The sequence below is a fragment of the Prinia subflava genome, chromosome 21 (assembly GCF_021018805.1).
Source record: "Prinia subflava isolate CZ2003 ecotype Zambia chromosome 21, Cam_Psub_1.2, whole genome shotgun sequence".
NCBI classification, from domain to species: Eukaryota; Metazoa; Chordata; class Aves; order Passeriformes; family Cisticolidae; genus Prinia; species Prinia subflava.
The window spans coordinates 6,540,718-6,556,216 of NC_086267.1; the positions used below are offsets into that span (position 1 = coordinate 6,540,718).

The 15,499-nt window shown below is 58.2% G+C and overlaps 1 long non-coding RNA gene across 1 annotated transcript; it reads left to right on the plus strand.

Annotated features, from left to right (window-relative positions):
- The first annotated feature begins 2,794 nt into the window (after positions 1-2,794).
- Positions 2,795-4,145, plus strand: LOC134560856 (uncharacterized). Its single transcript, XR_010082810.1, has 2 exons — positions 2,795-2,863; positions 3,656-4,145. It is a non-coding gene; the product is annotated as an uncharacterized LOC134560856 (long non-coding RNA).
- The last annotated feature ends 11,354 nt before the right edge of the window (positions 4,146-15,499 follow it).

Sequence of the window (15,499 nt, forward strand, 5' to 3'; positions counted from 1 at the left end):
GGCAGCCCCCAGGAAAGCCGAAGGAATTTCCAGCTGGAGGGTGAAGGGGATGGAGGGAGGGATCCAGGGGTCGGTGGAGGGGAGCAGCCGGCTCCTTTCCCTGGGTCTCAGACCCGCTGCAAAGCGCTGAATCCGAATTTTAAAGATCCGACAAAAAGTGGCGGGAGAGGAAGGGAAAAATCCGGGGGAATCTCAATGCAGGGCAGTGGGACAGGGTGGCCTCTAAAGGTCCCTCCAACCCAACCCACTCCACGACCCTCTGATCCTTTCCCCTCCTGAACTCCTTCGCTGGGGGCTGGAAGAGAATTCCCCTCCAAGGGAAGCCCCCTCACCCCTGCCAGGACCCAAACCCGCCCTGAATCCTCCGCTGAGCTGAAATCACCGCGCCAGGCACCCCCAGAGCCACCAAGGCCACCGAGATTTGCTGCAGGGAGCGGGAGAGGAGCCAAGGAGGCTCCGGGTTCCGCCTCAGCTGCTCGGGAGCTGTCAGGGCAGCACATCCTGGCACAGCCTTCCAATTATCCAAAGTGCTCTCCGCGAGCCGCAGCCTCATCCATTAGCGCTGCTCTGACTCAGGAGCTCCAGACCGGCTCCTCTGCTCCTCTCCCGGGGCGTTCCAGCCGGGAAAAGGGGGGGACAGGCACGGGGGAGGGGACAGGGTAAGGGGGGAAAGCGGAGCCCACCAGGAAAACCCCGAATTCCCAGCCCCAGGCAGGCTGAGCTCGGGTTCAGCTGCAAAACCGGGGCCGGTGCAGGGTCTGGGAATGTTTTGGGGCGGGCAGGGAGGGGAATGCCAGGGGGACAGAGCCCAGGTGCCACCCTGAGTGTCCCCACCCCGCACCCCGAGGGGCTCCCGAGCCGCTCGGCTCCGCACAGCCCGGTCCTGCTCCTTTCCCGCAGCCATCAAAGTGCTCTTTGTTAGGCAAGAGCTGCAAAACAGCTGCCGAGGGCTTGTCCAGACACATAATCCCGGCTGGAGAGCCGCGCTGCGAGCGGAGCAGCCCCGGGCCCGGCCTTGTGCCCTGCCCGGGCAGCGACAGTGGCACCATTCACACCCGGGCGGGGGCACCCCCGGCCCTGCAGCCCCCCTGCCCCTGCCGGGGTGGCCGAGGAGGGGATTCGGGCGGGAGGGAGGCTCTGGAGGGGCGGAGGAGCTGATTGCAGCGCTGCTCCCACCCCAGGGAGGGATCCTGGCTGGGTTTTTCCTCATTCCAGGGCTAAAAGAGCTTTAGGTGAGGGTGGGGAGGCGCTGGGACAGATTTCCTCCATCCACTGCCGCTGCTCCAATGCTGGGAGTGTCCAAGGCCAGGCTGGAGCACCCTGGGGTGCTGGCAGGGTCCCTGCCCGTGGGAGGGGGAGGATTTTGGAAGCCCCTTCCACCCCAAATCCCAATTCTGTGATGGGGAAGAGGATCCTGTCCTGTGGAGCTCTCAGATCTGGGAGTGATCCCCTGCCGTTCACGGGATGGTCAAGAAGGGGGAAAAAGGAAAGGAAAATATTCCAGAAGGGAAATTTGAATCCAGCTTTGATGGGGAGGAGGAAAGGGAAGGACACCAGCCCTGGCTGAGCTCAAATCAAAGCTCAGCCTGAGAGCAGAGCCTTGCCCAGGGCTTGCTCCTGGCCCAGCCGGGCAGGATTTGCTGCTCCCTCTCTGCTCTGGCCTCGGAGCTGAGTCAATCAAATCCTGTGCGGGAATCCAGGAGTGCCCCGGGAATCCCCAGGGGAAGGGGCAGGCGGGGACGCTGCTCCCAGGGCTGGCAGGGCACAAATATAAATTATATTTCTGCCAAACCAGGCTGGCCGGTGCTGGGCCCTGGGCAGAGCCCTCACCTGGCTCTGCCGATCTGCTCCACCCCGCTCAAACACCAGTTTGGAGCTGGACTTGTCCTTCCTGTACTGGTTTTCTCCCAGTTTGGCTGGTCCAGGCCATGGAAGGAACAGGAGCTGGGGTGGCAGCAGCGTCTCTGCCCCTTCCCCTTCTCCCAAAATTCTGCCAGAGCCCAGGAGATGCTTCAGGATGGATCCAGTCCTGGACTGGGTCAGGATTTGGGATCAGAAGGGATCAAGCCTGACGAGCCAGGGGGATCTGAGGGACGAGGCCCCAGAGCAGGGCAGGCAAAGCTCTCTGCCAGTGGAATCCCCTCGCTCGTTTTCAGGGATTCAGGGAAGGGTTTGGGTTGTGGGAAACCTTCAGGATCATCCTCTGCCTTCCAGGGACACCTCCCACCGTCCCAGGGTGCTCCAGCCTGGCCTGGGGAATTCCAGGGATGGGGCAGGGTTTTTGCAACCTTTAAGTTAGGCCTGTTTTGCCTTTTTCCTCCCAAAAATCTATCTCACAGAAAGAAAAGAGAGTAAACACAAAAACTGTCACAAATTGGGTGCATTGGCTGGGAAAAGTTAAAATTGGAGAAGGTGAAAGAGCTCCAAGTGGGCACCAGGAAATAAATCCACATAAATGGGATTTCTGGGAGGAAAAATGGATATCAGGGCTCACTGAGGGAGGGGAATGAACGGGAATGTCCCACGGAAAATGGGATCAGGTGACAGCTCCCGATGGCAGAGCCGGTTCGGACAGCTCTGCAGAGGATGGCAGAGGTTTCCCAAAAACCCCGATTGATTCCAAACCAGAACGCCCCTTCCAGGGAAAAGTGTCCCCATCCATCCCCCCGGCAGGCAGCGGCACGGGAGGCGATCCCGGTGATTCCTCACCCCGCCGAGGGCGGGTCCCGCTCCCTCCTCCTCCTCCTCCTCCTCTTCCTCCTCCTCCTCCTCCTTCCCTGCAGCGCTGGAAGCAGCCCAAGGCCGGGAGAGCAGGAGGGAGAGAGAATTAAAGCGTTCAATTAAAGAGCGGCCGAGGCCGGAGGTTTGATGGAGATAAAGTGGGGACCTGGCCGGAGCCCCTGGCAGTGGCAGAGCCGCAGGGAGGGACCCCAGAAACCCCGGGAAAGGGGGAACAGCCGAGGGATGGGCGGGCGGAGCTCCCGGGACTGGGAAATGCACGGATCCGGCGGGGCAGGGGGAACTGGGGAACTGGGGAACTGGGGAACTGGGGAATTGGGAATTGGGGAATTGGGGAATTGGGAATTGGGGAATTGGGGAACTGGGGGATTTTGGGGAATTGGGGTAAGAGATGAAGGTGTTGCACAGGGGACAGGCCGGAGAGGGGGAGGAATCAGGAGGGGGAGAGCAGACCACCCTCCTTTGGAATAGCCCCACCCCTCTGGAATATCCCAAATCCTCTGGAATATCCCAATCCTCTGGAATATCCCAAATCCTCTGGAATAACCCCATCCTGCTGGAATAGTCCCACCCCTCTGGAATATCCCAAATCCTCTGGAATAACCCCATCCTGCTGGAATAGTCCCACCCCTCTGGAATATCCCAAATCTTCTGGAATAGCCCAAATCCTCTGGAATATCCCCCCATCCTGTGTAATATTCCTATCCCTCTGGAATATCTCCCCTCCCCTGGAATAGCCCCACCCCTCTGGAATATCCCCATCCCTCTGGAGTATCCCCATCCCTCTGGAGTATCCCCACCCCTCTGGATATCCCCATCCCTCTGGAATACCTCCACTGCTCTGGGAATATTCCCATCCCTCTGGAATATCCCCATCCCTCTGGAATATCCCCACCCCTCTCTGCTCTCTGCTCAGGGCTCCCTGCAATGCCAAAAGAATCATTTCGGGAAGCCGGGCAGGAGACACAACCCGAACAAAAAACTCCAGGCGAGTTTCTGACCCATTCCTCTGGAGGAAAAGCTGGGGAGGAGCTGGGCAGGGAAAAAACCACGGGAGAGCCACGGGAAAAACATCCAGGCCCGGGAGAATCATCCCGGCCCGGGAGAATCATCCCGGCCCGGGAGAATCATCCCGGCCCAGGAGAATCATCCCGGCCCGGGAGAATCATCCAGACCCGGGAGAATCATCCCGGCCCGGGTCCTTCCTGCCCGGGAGCCGCAAACGCGAGGGGACGGTGGCCTCTGGTGGATGGGAGCCGCTCTGCAGCGCCTGGAAAGCGCCCCCAGCTCCAGTCACAGCCTTAAAAATGGTTTAAATAAACCCCGGTGAACGGTTTAAAATGAGTGTTCTTCTGAAGAGAAAACAGGGTCTTCGAATAATTGTTTGGTTGCAAAAAAAAGGGAAATGAATCCTCCGCCTAAATTCGTAATAGCAGAGGAGAAATGGTTTTAAAATGTTCTTTCTTTCATGTGGCATCCAAAAGTTTGGAGGGGATCTAAAAATTACCTTTTTTAAGCTTAGATTCTGGTATTCCGGTCTTCAGTGCGCGATAATAAATTATTGAGAAGATTTTTCGGTGGTATGAGAGAATAATTCTGGTTCTCTGGACACCTCTGGCGTTCCAAAGTGAGCCGGGAGAGCGCTGCCTTCGGGAGCTGCGTGAGAGGGGACGTTTGGGAGCGTGGAGTAACGCGGAGGCAAAGAAAAGTGAGGGAAAGCAAATTAAAAAAAGGTTTGGAGCAGCCGAGGGACCCCCAGGAGCGCAGGTGGGGACAGCAAAGGGACCCCAGGGCTGGCACCGTGCATGGGATGGGATGAGATGGGATGGGATGGGATTTATCCCCTGGGATGGGATGGGATGGGATTTATCCCCTGGGATGGGGTGGGGTGGGATTTATCCCCTGGGATGGGGTGGGATGTATCCCCTGGGATGGGATGGGGTGGGATTTATCCCCTGGGATGGGATTTATCCCCTGGGATGGGATGGGGTGGGATTTATCCCCTGGGATGGGATTTATCCCCTGGGATGGGGTGGGGTGGGATTTATCCCCTGGGATGGGGTGGGATTTATCCCCTGGGATGGGATGGGATTTATCCCCTGGGATGGGGTGGGATTTATCCCCTGGGATGGGGTGGGATTTATCCCCTGGGATGGGGTGGGATTTATCCCCTGGGATGGGGTGGGATTTATCCCCTGGGATGGGGTGGGATTTATCCCCTGGGATGGGATGGGGTGGGATTTATCCCCTGGGATGGGGTGGGATTTATCCCCTGGGATGGGGTGGGATTTATCCCCTGGGACTGTGGGAGGTGTCCCTGCCCATGGCAGGGCTGGAATGGGATTTGAGGTCCCTTCCACCCAAACCATCCCACGATTCTGTCCCTCAGCTTTCCCGCGGCCTGGCTGCTCCTGCATCCCAACCCAGCCCCGATCCCTCTCCCGGTGCTCTCCCAGCTCCTGCAGAGCGCCGGGAGCCGGGGCAGGGCCGAGCCGAGGGGATTCCATCAACCCGGGAGCCACGGATCCGTGAGGATCCATCCCGGGAAACACCGGGAAGGGACCGGCAGAGGGCACGAGCGGCCCGCGGCTGCCGGGAGAGCCCCGAGGGACGGGGCGGTGACACCGCAGGACTGTCCCCAATCCCCCGGGGATGGAGCTGTGACACCGCAGGACTGTCCCCAACTCCCGGGGATGGGGCGGTGACACCGCAGGACTGTCCCCAATCCCCCGGGGATGGAGCTGTGACACCGCAGGGCTGTCCCCAGTCCCCCAGGGGTGGGGCAGTGACACCGCAGGGCTGTCCCCAGTCCCCCAGGGATGCAGCGGTGACACCGCAGGACTGTCCCCAGTCCCCAGGGGTGGGGCAGTGACACCGCAGGGCTGTCCCCAATCCCCCGGGGATGGAGCTGTGACACCGCAGGGCTGTCCCCAATCCCCCGGGGATGGAGCTGTGACACCGCAGGACTGTCCCCAATCCCCCGGGGATGGGATGGTGACACCGCAGGACCGTCCCCAATCCCCAGGGGATGGGATGGTGACACCGCGTTTTTCCCTGGAATTCCCGGCCCGGCTCGGCTCGGCTCGGGCAGGTGGGCGCTGCCGTGTCCCCAGGGCTGGTCCTGGTGGCCCCGGGGGTGGCCCCGGGGGTGGCCCCGGGGGTGGCCCCGGACGAGCAGCGCCGGGAGCGGATGCGTTGAAGGTTTCTGGTTCAGCGGAGGGAGAAACGCGCACAAAGGGAGGAGTGCAAATATTGCAAATATTGCAAATATTGCAAATATTGTGGGGAATCCATCGGGCCGCGGTGTCGCGGAGGGCCCGGGCCATTGAGGCGGGGACAATTCCCCGGCCGGGGCTCATTCAGGAGGCGTCAATGGGAAACTTTTAATTGAGAGCTCCTCGCTGAGGGCCCGCGGTCATTCGGAGCCGGGGGATCGCAGTGCCGCGGCTTTGGGAGATGGAATCAGAGCGGGGAAAGGGAAATAAAATAAAATAAAATAAGAAATAAAATAAAAATAAAATAAAAATAATTTTAAAAAATAAAATAAGAAATAAAATTAAAATAAAATAAAATAAAAACAAAATGAAAATAAAAAATAAATGAAATAAAATAAAAATAAAAAAATAAATAAAATAAAAAATTAAATTAAATTAAAAAAAAATTTAAAAATAAATTAAAATAAAAAATAAAATGAAAATTAAAAAAAATTAAATAAAATAAAAATAAAATAATAAATAATAAATAAAATAATAAATAAAATAAAAATAAAATTAAATTTAAAAATTAAAAAATTAAAAAATAAAATAAAATAAAACCCGCTCTTGGTTCCTGCTCCGGGCATTATCCTGGATGGCCCCACCTCAAACACATCATTTAAACACCGGGCAGTTTTTGTTTTTTAGTTTTTTTGTGGTGTTTTTTTGGGGGAAGTTTTTTTGGGTTTTTTGTTTGTTTGTTTTGGTTTGGTTTTTTTGGGGTGGGTTTTTTTTTTGTTTTTTTTTGTTTTTTGGGTTTTTTGTTTGTTTGATTATTTTTATAAAATAAACAGGGAGGGAGGGAGGGAGGGAAGGAGGGAGGGAAGGAGGGAGGGAAGGAGGGAGGGAGGGAGGGAGGGAAGGAGGGAAGGAGGGAGGGAAGGAGGGAGGGAAGGAGGGAAGGAGGGAGGGAGGGAGGGAAGGAGGGAAGGAGGGAGGGAAGGAGGGAGGGAAGGAGGGAGGGAAGGAGGGAGGGAAGGAGGGAGGGAAGGAGGGAGGGAAGGAGGGAGGGAAGGAGGGAGGGAAGGAGGGAGGGAAGGAGGGAGGGAAGGAGGGAGGGAAGGAGGGAGGGAAGGAGGGAGGGAAGGAGGGAAGGAGGGAGGGAGGGAAGGAGGGAAGGAGGGAGGGAAGGAGGGAGGGAAGGAGGGAGGGAAGGAGGGAGGGAAGGAGGGAGGGAAGGAGGGAGGGAAGGAGGGAGGGAAGGAGGGAGGGAAGGAGGGAGGGAAGGAGGGAGGGAAGGAGGGAGGGAAGGAGGGAGGGAGGGAAGGAGGGAAGGAGGGAAGGGCAGCGCTCGCTGTGTCTCCCACGCTGCGGTTTCCACGGTGACGGCTCCCGGCTCCGCATCCCTCTCCCGTCCCGCTGCGGCCCTTTGGAAGCCCCGGCAGCGGCCGCGGCTGTTTTCCCTCTGTTCCCAGCTGTCTGCCAGGCGGGAATCCGGCCCGAGGTGGGCTTGGCACCAGATGGAAAAGGGGAAAAAAAAATGTTAATAAAAGCGGGGCTTGTGAGCTGTTTGGAGAGGGAGAGGTTGAGCCTGGAGGGACTGGGATGCAATTCCAGAGTCCCACAGGGAAAAACTGAGCTTAGGGAAATTTTATTTTTAATTTTTTTGAATTAAAAATTGTAAAAAAATATTTTTAATATTTTTATTTTTATAAATTCCATAAGAATATTCCCAGGGGGTTGATACGATGCCCGGAGGTCAGACCATCAGCTATTCTGATCCATGATTTTGGATGGATCACACGGCCAGAATTCCACCAGGAATGTCCCAAAATTCCCGAAGCTCTCCCGCCTCTCCTCACTCCTGCAAATTCCCTCTCTCCAGGCCTCTGGATGCACAGGAGAATCCCAGGAGTCCACGGATTATAAAATCATGGATTGGGGTGGGAAGGACCTGGAAGCTCCTCGCGTTCCCACCCCTGCCCCAGGCAGGGACAGCCTCCCCCATCCCGGGATTCACATCCCGGGGAAAGGTGGGAGAGGGGATCCAGCCCCTCTGGAAAATTCCCAGATTTTCACCTCCTCAAATCCTGGTTCCTCTGGTGCAGGCAGCTGCAGGGCACTGCATGGGAACAGAGAAAGCCGTCAAATGCATTAATGAAACGTTAATTAAGTGTAATTTACTGAGCTCTTTTCCCCCCTCAGAGTCGGTTTCAAAGGCCTGGGTGGGATTTTTCAGATTCCTGAAAACGCAGGAGTCTCCAGGGGTGATGGACACATCCCAAAATGAGAATTGTGGATTTATTAACGAAGCAGAGATTCCCAAACTTCCAGCTGGGCCCCGGCTGCTCCACCACGGGGACAGCTCGGGAGGGCACCCGGGGGCAGGGAATGCTCGGGAATTCCTGCTGGAGCTCGGCCCACTGCCCAAACCCCTCTGAGCCCAAAAAGGGAATTTGGGGCAGCGTCCTTTGGGGGATCCAAAATCCAACATCTATGACCCTGAAAAGGGAATTTGGGGGCAGTGTCCTCAGGGGGGATCCCAAATCCAACCCCTCTGTGACCCCAAAAAGGGAATTTGGGAGCATCATCCTTAGGGGGGATCCCAAATCCACCCAGCCCCGACGCCTCTGCTGCAGCTGCAGGAACCACAGCTCCCAGTCCATCCAGCTGGAAAAGGGAATTTGGGGGAACCATCCTTAGGGGGATCCCAAATCCAACCCTTCTGAGCCCAAAAGGGAATTTGGGGGCAGCGTCCTTAGGGAGACCCCAAATCCAACCTCTGTGACCCCACAAGGGAAATTTGGGGACAGTGTCCTTAGGGGGATCCCAAATCCAACCCTTCTGAGCCCAAAAAGGGAATTTGGGGGGCAGCATCCTTCAGGGAACCCCAAATCCAACCCCTCTGACCCCAAAAAGGGAATTTGGGGGCAGTGTCCTTTGGGGGATCCCAAATCCAACCCCTCTAACCCCAAAAAGGGAATTTGGGGGCAGCGTCCTTTGGGGGATCCCAAATCCACCCAGAACATTCCCAGCAGGCCCCAACCCCTCCCCACCCTCACCTGGGTGAGGCCCCGCCCCCCCAATTTATGCACGAGGGCCCAATTAGCAAAATGCCCAGCCCCTGATGGGCCCCGGGTAATTAATCCTGGTCTGATTGCTCAATTAGGCGGCGCTTGAGCTCACGCGGGAGCTCCTCCCTCCCGGCCAGCGCCACCTCGGAGCGCACCTGGGCGCACAATTAATTCACGCACGATCCCACCCTGATTAATTTATGCATGATCGCCCAATTAACGCATGCATGAGCGCCCGGTGACGTCATGCACGCGCTCCCAATTAATTGACGCGTGAATGCCCCGATTACGTCACGCCTGAGCGCGCAGCTATTTCGTGCATGGGGGCTCAATTAATGGATGCACGGGTGCAATATTAATTTATTCGATTAAAATTTTAATTTATTCGTGTCGGCCAATTAATTTGGGGGTGAGAGCCCAGTTAATTGAGGCATGGGTGCCCAGTTCCTTCACACGTCTCTCCCCCGAGACTGAGAAGTTTTGCTGAGCCAAAACGTGGCCACCAAAGGGGAACAGGAGGTGACAGGAAAGGAAATTTTTTTTGAGGAATAAAAAGGTGCAGGGGAAAGGGAGATGAGGAGCACGATGGAGGAAAATTGGGTGGATAAATCCTAAATTAAAAAGTAGAGAACAAGAGAGGCTGGAGGAGGGAAATTCAGAGGAGGAGATAAAGAGCCAAGAATTCCCAGATTTTGTCCTTTAAGGGAAGGGTTTGCAGGCCGGGATTGGCACAAAGAGAGGAAGGAGAAGGGGCAGGGAATGGGGACAGGGAATGGGGAATGGGGACAGGGAATGGGGACAGGGAATGGGGCCGGAGCCCATGAAAACCCTGGCGAACCCCACAGAGGGGTCCCCGTTCTGGGAAGGGGCGGGGGGCGAGCGCTGGGAGCCGGGGGCGGCCGCAGAGAGGAAGAGCCCCGTGATTTTTCTGTTTTCTGCACCTCCCAACCCCATCAGGAGAGTTTTTCTCAGGGCCTCGGCCGTGCTTAAGCTGCCCATTTAGCAGCGGGAACGCTCCAATTAAAGGAAAGACAAAGGAGGAGCCCAGCCTGGCTTAATTGAAATGGGTTTCAGGCTAATGAGGATTAGGTTCAATCCAATCCCCGTTGCCCTCCCGGTCAGCCCGGGGGGGTGGAGGCACCGCAGCCCCTTCCCCGCCAGCCCCAGGCCTGCAGGATTCCCTCTTTTCCTGCTGCCTGCAGGTGAAACTCCCGGGTTTGCCCCTCCCAGCGCTGTGCTCTGCAGGGAAGGGGAAAACTCTGGGATTCCTCATCCCTGGCTCCATCCTTACCCAGCTCCATTCCCGGCTCCATCCATCCCACCCCTCCTTCCATCCCTGGTTTTATCCATCTCCTCCTCCAGCTCCATCCCCATTCCCAGCTCCATCCCTGGTTCCGTTCATCCCCATCCCTAAATCCTGACCCCGTCCTTACCCAGCTCCATTCCCAGCTCCATCCTGATCCCCGGGCCCATCCCTGGTTCCATGCAGCCCCAGTTCCATCCCCATTCCCAGCTCCATCCATCCCCAGTTCCATCCCCACCCCGGCTCCATCCCCATCCCGAGCCCGGCACCGCGCGGGGGCACTCGCAGCCCGGCCGGAGCGGCTCCGGGATAACTCCGGGATAACTCCGGGATAACTCCGGGATAACTCCGGGATGTCCCCGGGATAACTCCGGGATAGCTCCGGGATGGCTCCGGGATGGCTCGGGGGCGGCGGCAGCCCCGCAGAGCCCAGCCCGGCCCCACTGCCCGGGCTGTCCCCGCCGCCCCGGGCCGAATCCATCCCCCCGCAAGCCTGGAATGAGCAGTTCCCTGCCCCGGGAATAAGCGGTTCCCTGCCCCGGGAATGAGCAGTTCCCTACCCCGGGAAAATCCCGGTTCCCCCTCAGAAGTCGCTGATATTTTATATTCCAAATGCAACCCGCGGTGGGGAGGGGGTGGCTGCAGATCCCGCTCCCCAGAGCCTCTGGAAGCGAGGGTTTAGGGATCAGCTGGATCCAGACAGGGTTTAGGGATCAGCTGATCCAGACAGGGTTTAGGGATCAGCTGATCCAGAGCAAGGATTTAGGGATCAGCTGATCCAGAGCGAGGATTTAGGGATCAGATGGATCCAGAGAGGGGTTTTAGGGATCAGCTGGATCCAGAGCAGGTTTTAGGGATCAGCTGGATCCACAGGAGAGTTTTAAGGATCAGCTGGATCCCGGCGTGCCTCAGGAGCTGGGAAGCAGTTGCCACAGGAGCGGCACCGCACGGGATTTTCCATTTTCCTCCGGGAATTACGGTTCTCCGATAAACCCACCCTGGGGAGTCTCGGAGCGGGAGCTCCGGCCCCGCAGGGATCCCCTGGCTGGAGTCAGCGGAGGTGCGAGCAGGTGACAAACCCGATTTATCATCCCCGGGGGGGCCGGGGGGATCGTGGCCGTGACCGCCGGGCGGGTCCCCGCTGTCCCCGCCGTGTCTGTGCCACCCCTCCCTCCCGCATTAATCACCCGCAGGATGCCGCCCCCGCCTCTGCCGGCTCCGGGTCGTGAGAGCCTCATCCCACCCACCCTGCAGAGCCCCGCTCCAGTCACGTTCCAGCCTCCGGCGGAGCCTGCGGGGCTGCAGCGGCTCCCAAAGCCCCCTGAGCCCCCTCCCCTGCCCGGGGGGACAGGGGGACACAGCCCGGGGGTCACCGCCGGTGATTTTTGGCTCCTCGTGTGGCCGCAAAAGGAGTCTGGGAGTGCAAACCGAGGCTGCGGGAGGAGCTGCAGAGGGAGGAGAGGCTCCGAGGAGAGGCTCCCCGGGGGCTGGGGATGTGCTGGGGTCACCGGGGTTATCCGGGACAGGGACATGGAGAGCTGGCCAAAGCTGCCCACGCTCCCCTGTCCTCCTCTCCCTGTCCTGGCAGTGTTTTTGGGGATCCTGGCTCTGCCGGGATCAGCGCCAGGGAGGGGTGAGGGGCGCAGGAGCCTCTGTGGGTGCTGAAATTCCGGTTTGGCACCCACAGGTGGGACAAAAGTCACGTCACAGATGGAGAGGACATGGCCAGAGGAGCCCGGGCTGCTCGTCCCCCTCCCCTGCTGGGACCTGCTGTGTCACCTCCCCGCTTCCAGGTCACTCCGTGGCCCCAGCGGTTGTCACCGTCCCCTACCTGGGCAAATCAGGATCAGGAGCCAAGGAATCCTCACCTGGGGCTGGAGCGGGGCTGGAAAATGGGATTAAAAGCAGCGATTTGCTCTCCCATGCTGAGAGGAAAATAAGGACAAGGGATTAGCCCCAAACGTGTCACCCCACACCTGCTGCCCCCCAGGGCTGGGCCGGGATTATCCCCTTATCCCGCTCCTTCAGCCCCCTGGATAAGCCAGTCCTGCCCTCCCTGGAGCTTCTGGAGCTCTGTCTCTGTGCTGGACGCTGGATCCCAGTTCATTCCCGCCTGGAAGGGGATTTTGGGACAAGCTGTCCCAGCACTGCTGGGTGCTACCTCCCCCTTGAGGGCTGCAAGGACAAAAATATCCTGGAAGTGGGAGAAAATCCTGATTTTCAGACCCAGACTCCAGTGCTTCCACGGGGCTGAGCGGAGCCAGAGGTGCCAGGGTGCAATTCCAGAAAATCCGGGTTTGGATTTCTCTGCAGGCTTTGGTTGGGACAACCTGGGGAAAGTTCTGATGCGGAAAACACTTTCATCCCATCCCTGATCCCAAATCCTTCTCCAGGCCTGTTTATCTGGCCAGGAGACAGGGCCAGGAGTGTTCCCAAGCCCTCGGGAAGGTCTGGAAAATGTCACTTTCCAAAGGGGGTATCAGGCTGTGCACTAAAATCCAGCCAGGAGCTGCGAGAGGGCAATAAAAGAAGATGAACGACGTGCAGGTGCTGGCTGGGATCCCCTGGAATGAGCTGCTCCGAGTCCCCAGCCCCTCTCACCATCCTGTGTGCTTTTCCCACTGTTTTTTTATAGCAGGGAATTTTAAATTCTATTTTTTTTCTTTTTTTTTTTTTTTTTTTTTTTTTTTTTTTTTTTTTTTTTTTTTTTTTTGGGAGTGTGTGGCTCCTGCTGGGAATTTCCACCCTCTCTGCTCTCCCAGCTGCAAAGACACGGAACGTTCTGGCCCGGGGTTTTCCTGCTCTCATCCCGTTGTTAAACCCCGGGGATTGTGAGGGATTGAAAAGGCAGCAGAGCCCGGTGGGGAGGAACCTGTGGAGGTTTGAAAGATGAGTGGGAAGGAAACGGAGCTGAGCTTGTGCTCTGCAAAAAAAACCCAAAAAACAAACAAAAACCTCTGCCTTTCCCAGACCTGCTGCAGCTCCAAACCGCCGCGGGTCACAGGCTGTAAATCACAAACCCAGCTGAAATTTGGGAATTCCAGGCCCTGGGAAAGCAGCATCCCTGATCCTGTCCAGCAGTGCCAGGTGGAGACAGTAAATACTGCAGGGAAATCAGACCCTGAGCTGTTCCAGAGCGTTCCCGTCCTGCTGAGCAATCCCGGGTCCCTCTCCCGGGTCATTCCCAGCAGGAGAGCTCTGGGATGGAGCAGCTCCCGCTGCCCGTGCTCCCGTGGGGATGGGAGGGGTGGAACAGAGGAGAAATTCCCCGGGATTTCTTAGCGAGGGTGACCGAGCCTGCAGCCAAACCCAGCAGCTGCTGCTGCTGCTGAATTCCGCGGGGATTTCTCAGCATTCCAGCAAAATCCCAGCTTGGATTTCACGGGACACCAGAGCTGGATTTTTGGATTTTCTCCCCTGCACGGAGAGCTGTGGCTTGTCACCAAGGGAAGGGTGACAATCCCCGCCTGCTCCTCGTCCCCCTGCCACCCCCAGGGCAGCGGGCACGGGGCCACCAAGCTGGTGGCCAAAGCCATCCCGCGATTCCCGGCTGGAAAAAGGCTCAGGGATGCTCCTGGCGGGGGGATTCACCTGGGAATCAACCCCTGGGGGGATGGATGGGCGGGAAGGGGCTCGGACCCTCGGGGCAGCCCCCCAGGGATGCCGGGCTGGCTCAGGCGCTGATAAGCCGCGTTATCTCCCGGCCCGGCGGCGCTGAGCGCTGCCCTGGCTCCGCTCCAGCTGCGGGAGCCGCCCGGGCTCGCTCGGGGCGCGCTTTGGGGCGGATCGGCCGCGCTCCTGCCCGGAGGGGAGTTGGGTTTCTCCGGAGCCTTTCCCTGACACCAGCCCGGATTTCCAAGCGGATTTTTTGCCGCGGATCCGGCAGCCGCTCCCTGCTGTCACTCGTGTGTGTCCCTGGGTGACATCTGGCACCGCGACACCTTCCCAGCCCCCGGAGCTTCCCTCCGGTGCTCCTGCACATCCTTTTCCTCCCTGCTGGAAGCGGCGGTGTTTATCCAGCGTCTGGCTGCCCTCCAGGAAGGGTTTGCTCCTTCAGCAGGGAGAGAGAGAAAATCCCGGATCTGTGGAGGGCAGAGCCTCTCTCCGGTGGGATTCCTCCCTCTGGAGTTCTCCCGTCCACACGGCGCTGCTCCGGGAGAAGCCAATTCCAGGCTGGAATTGCCGCAGCCTGGGGCTGGCTGAGGGCAGGCAGGAGAAGCGTTCCTGGGAAATCGGGGTTCACAGGGGGAATGATTCCCGCTGGGCCTTGGCCTGTGGAATGCAGGCTCTGGTGGCCCTCTTGGTGGCCCTGTGGCTCTGGAGGTGGCCGGGAAATGCCCTGGGGTGCCCTGGGCAGACACCAGCAAGGAAAAAGGGAAAGCTCTTATGGGCAAACTGGGAGATGGAGAAGAGGAATGGGAATGGGAACGGGAATGGGAACGGGAATGGGAATGGGAAAAGGAATGGGAAAAGGAATGGAAATGGAAATGGGAATGGGAACGGGAATGGGAACGGGAATGGGAACGGGAATGGGAACGGGAATGGGAATGGGAAAAGGAATGGGAAAAGGAATGGAAATGGAAATGGGAATGGGAACGGGAACGGGAACGGGAACTGGAATGGGAACGGGAATGGGAACGGGAATGGGAATGGGCATGGGAAGGCTCTGTGGGCAAACTGGGCCACTCTGGTGCAGGGCTCTGCCACGCAGCGCTGCAGAATTCCCACGAGAAGGAATTTCTGTACCGAAACTTCCCCGCCTCCCCTCCCTCGGTGCTGCAGCCTCTCCTCCTCCCCTCCCCGTTAATTACTCCACAAGTTTCGGCCCCGAGCTCCGTCCGGGCTCCCGGAGCCCCCTCCCAACCCCGGGCGCCCCCTGCGCCCCCCTCCTGCCCCGCTGGCCATTGTCCCCTCCCCGCGAGCCCGAGCACCTGGAGACCCCCTCGGAAAACTTCATTTTCCGGGGCCGAGCTGTGATTAAACAGCCTGGCGGGGAGGCCCGGGTCAATATTGGTTTTGGAGCAGATGGGGGGTGACAGCGGGGGCCCCAACCGCGGTGCCAGCCCCGGGCAGGGGGACACCGCTGTCCCCGGGCCCGGGGAGGGGCAGGAGGCCTTGGGAGATCAAAGTGGGGCAGCCCCGGAGAGGTGGAGCGGCTCCCCGCGCACGCTGGAAACGCCGGAGAACAA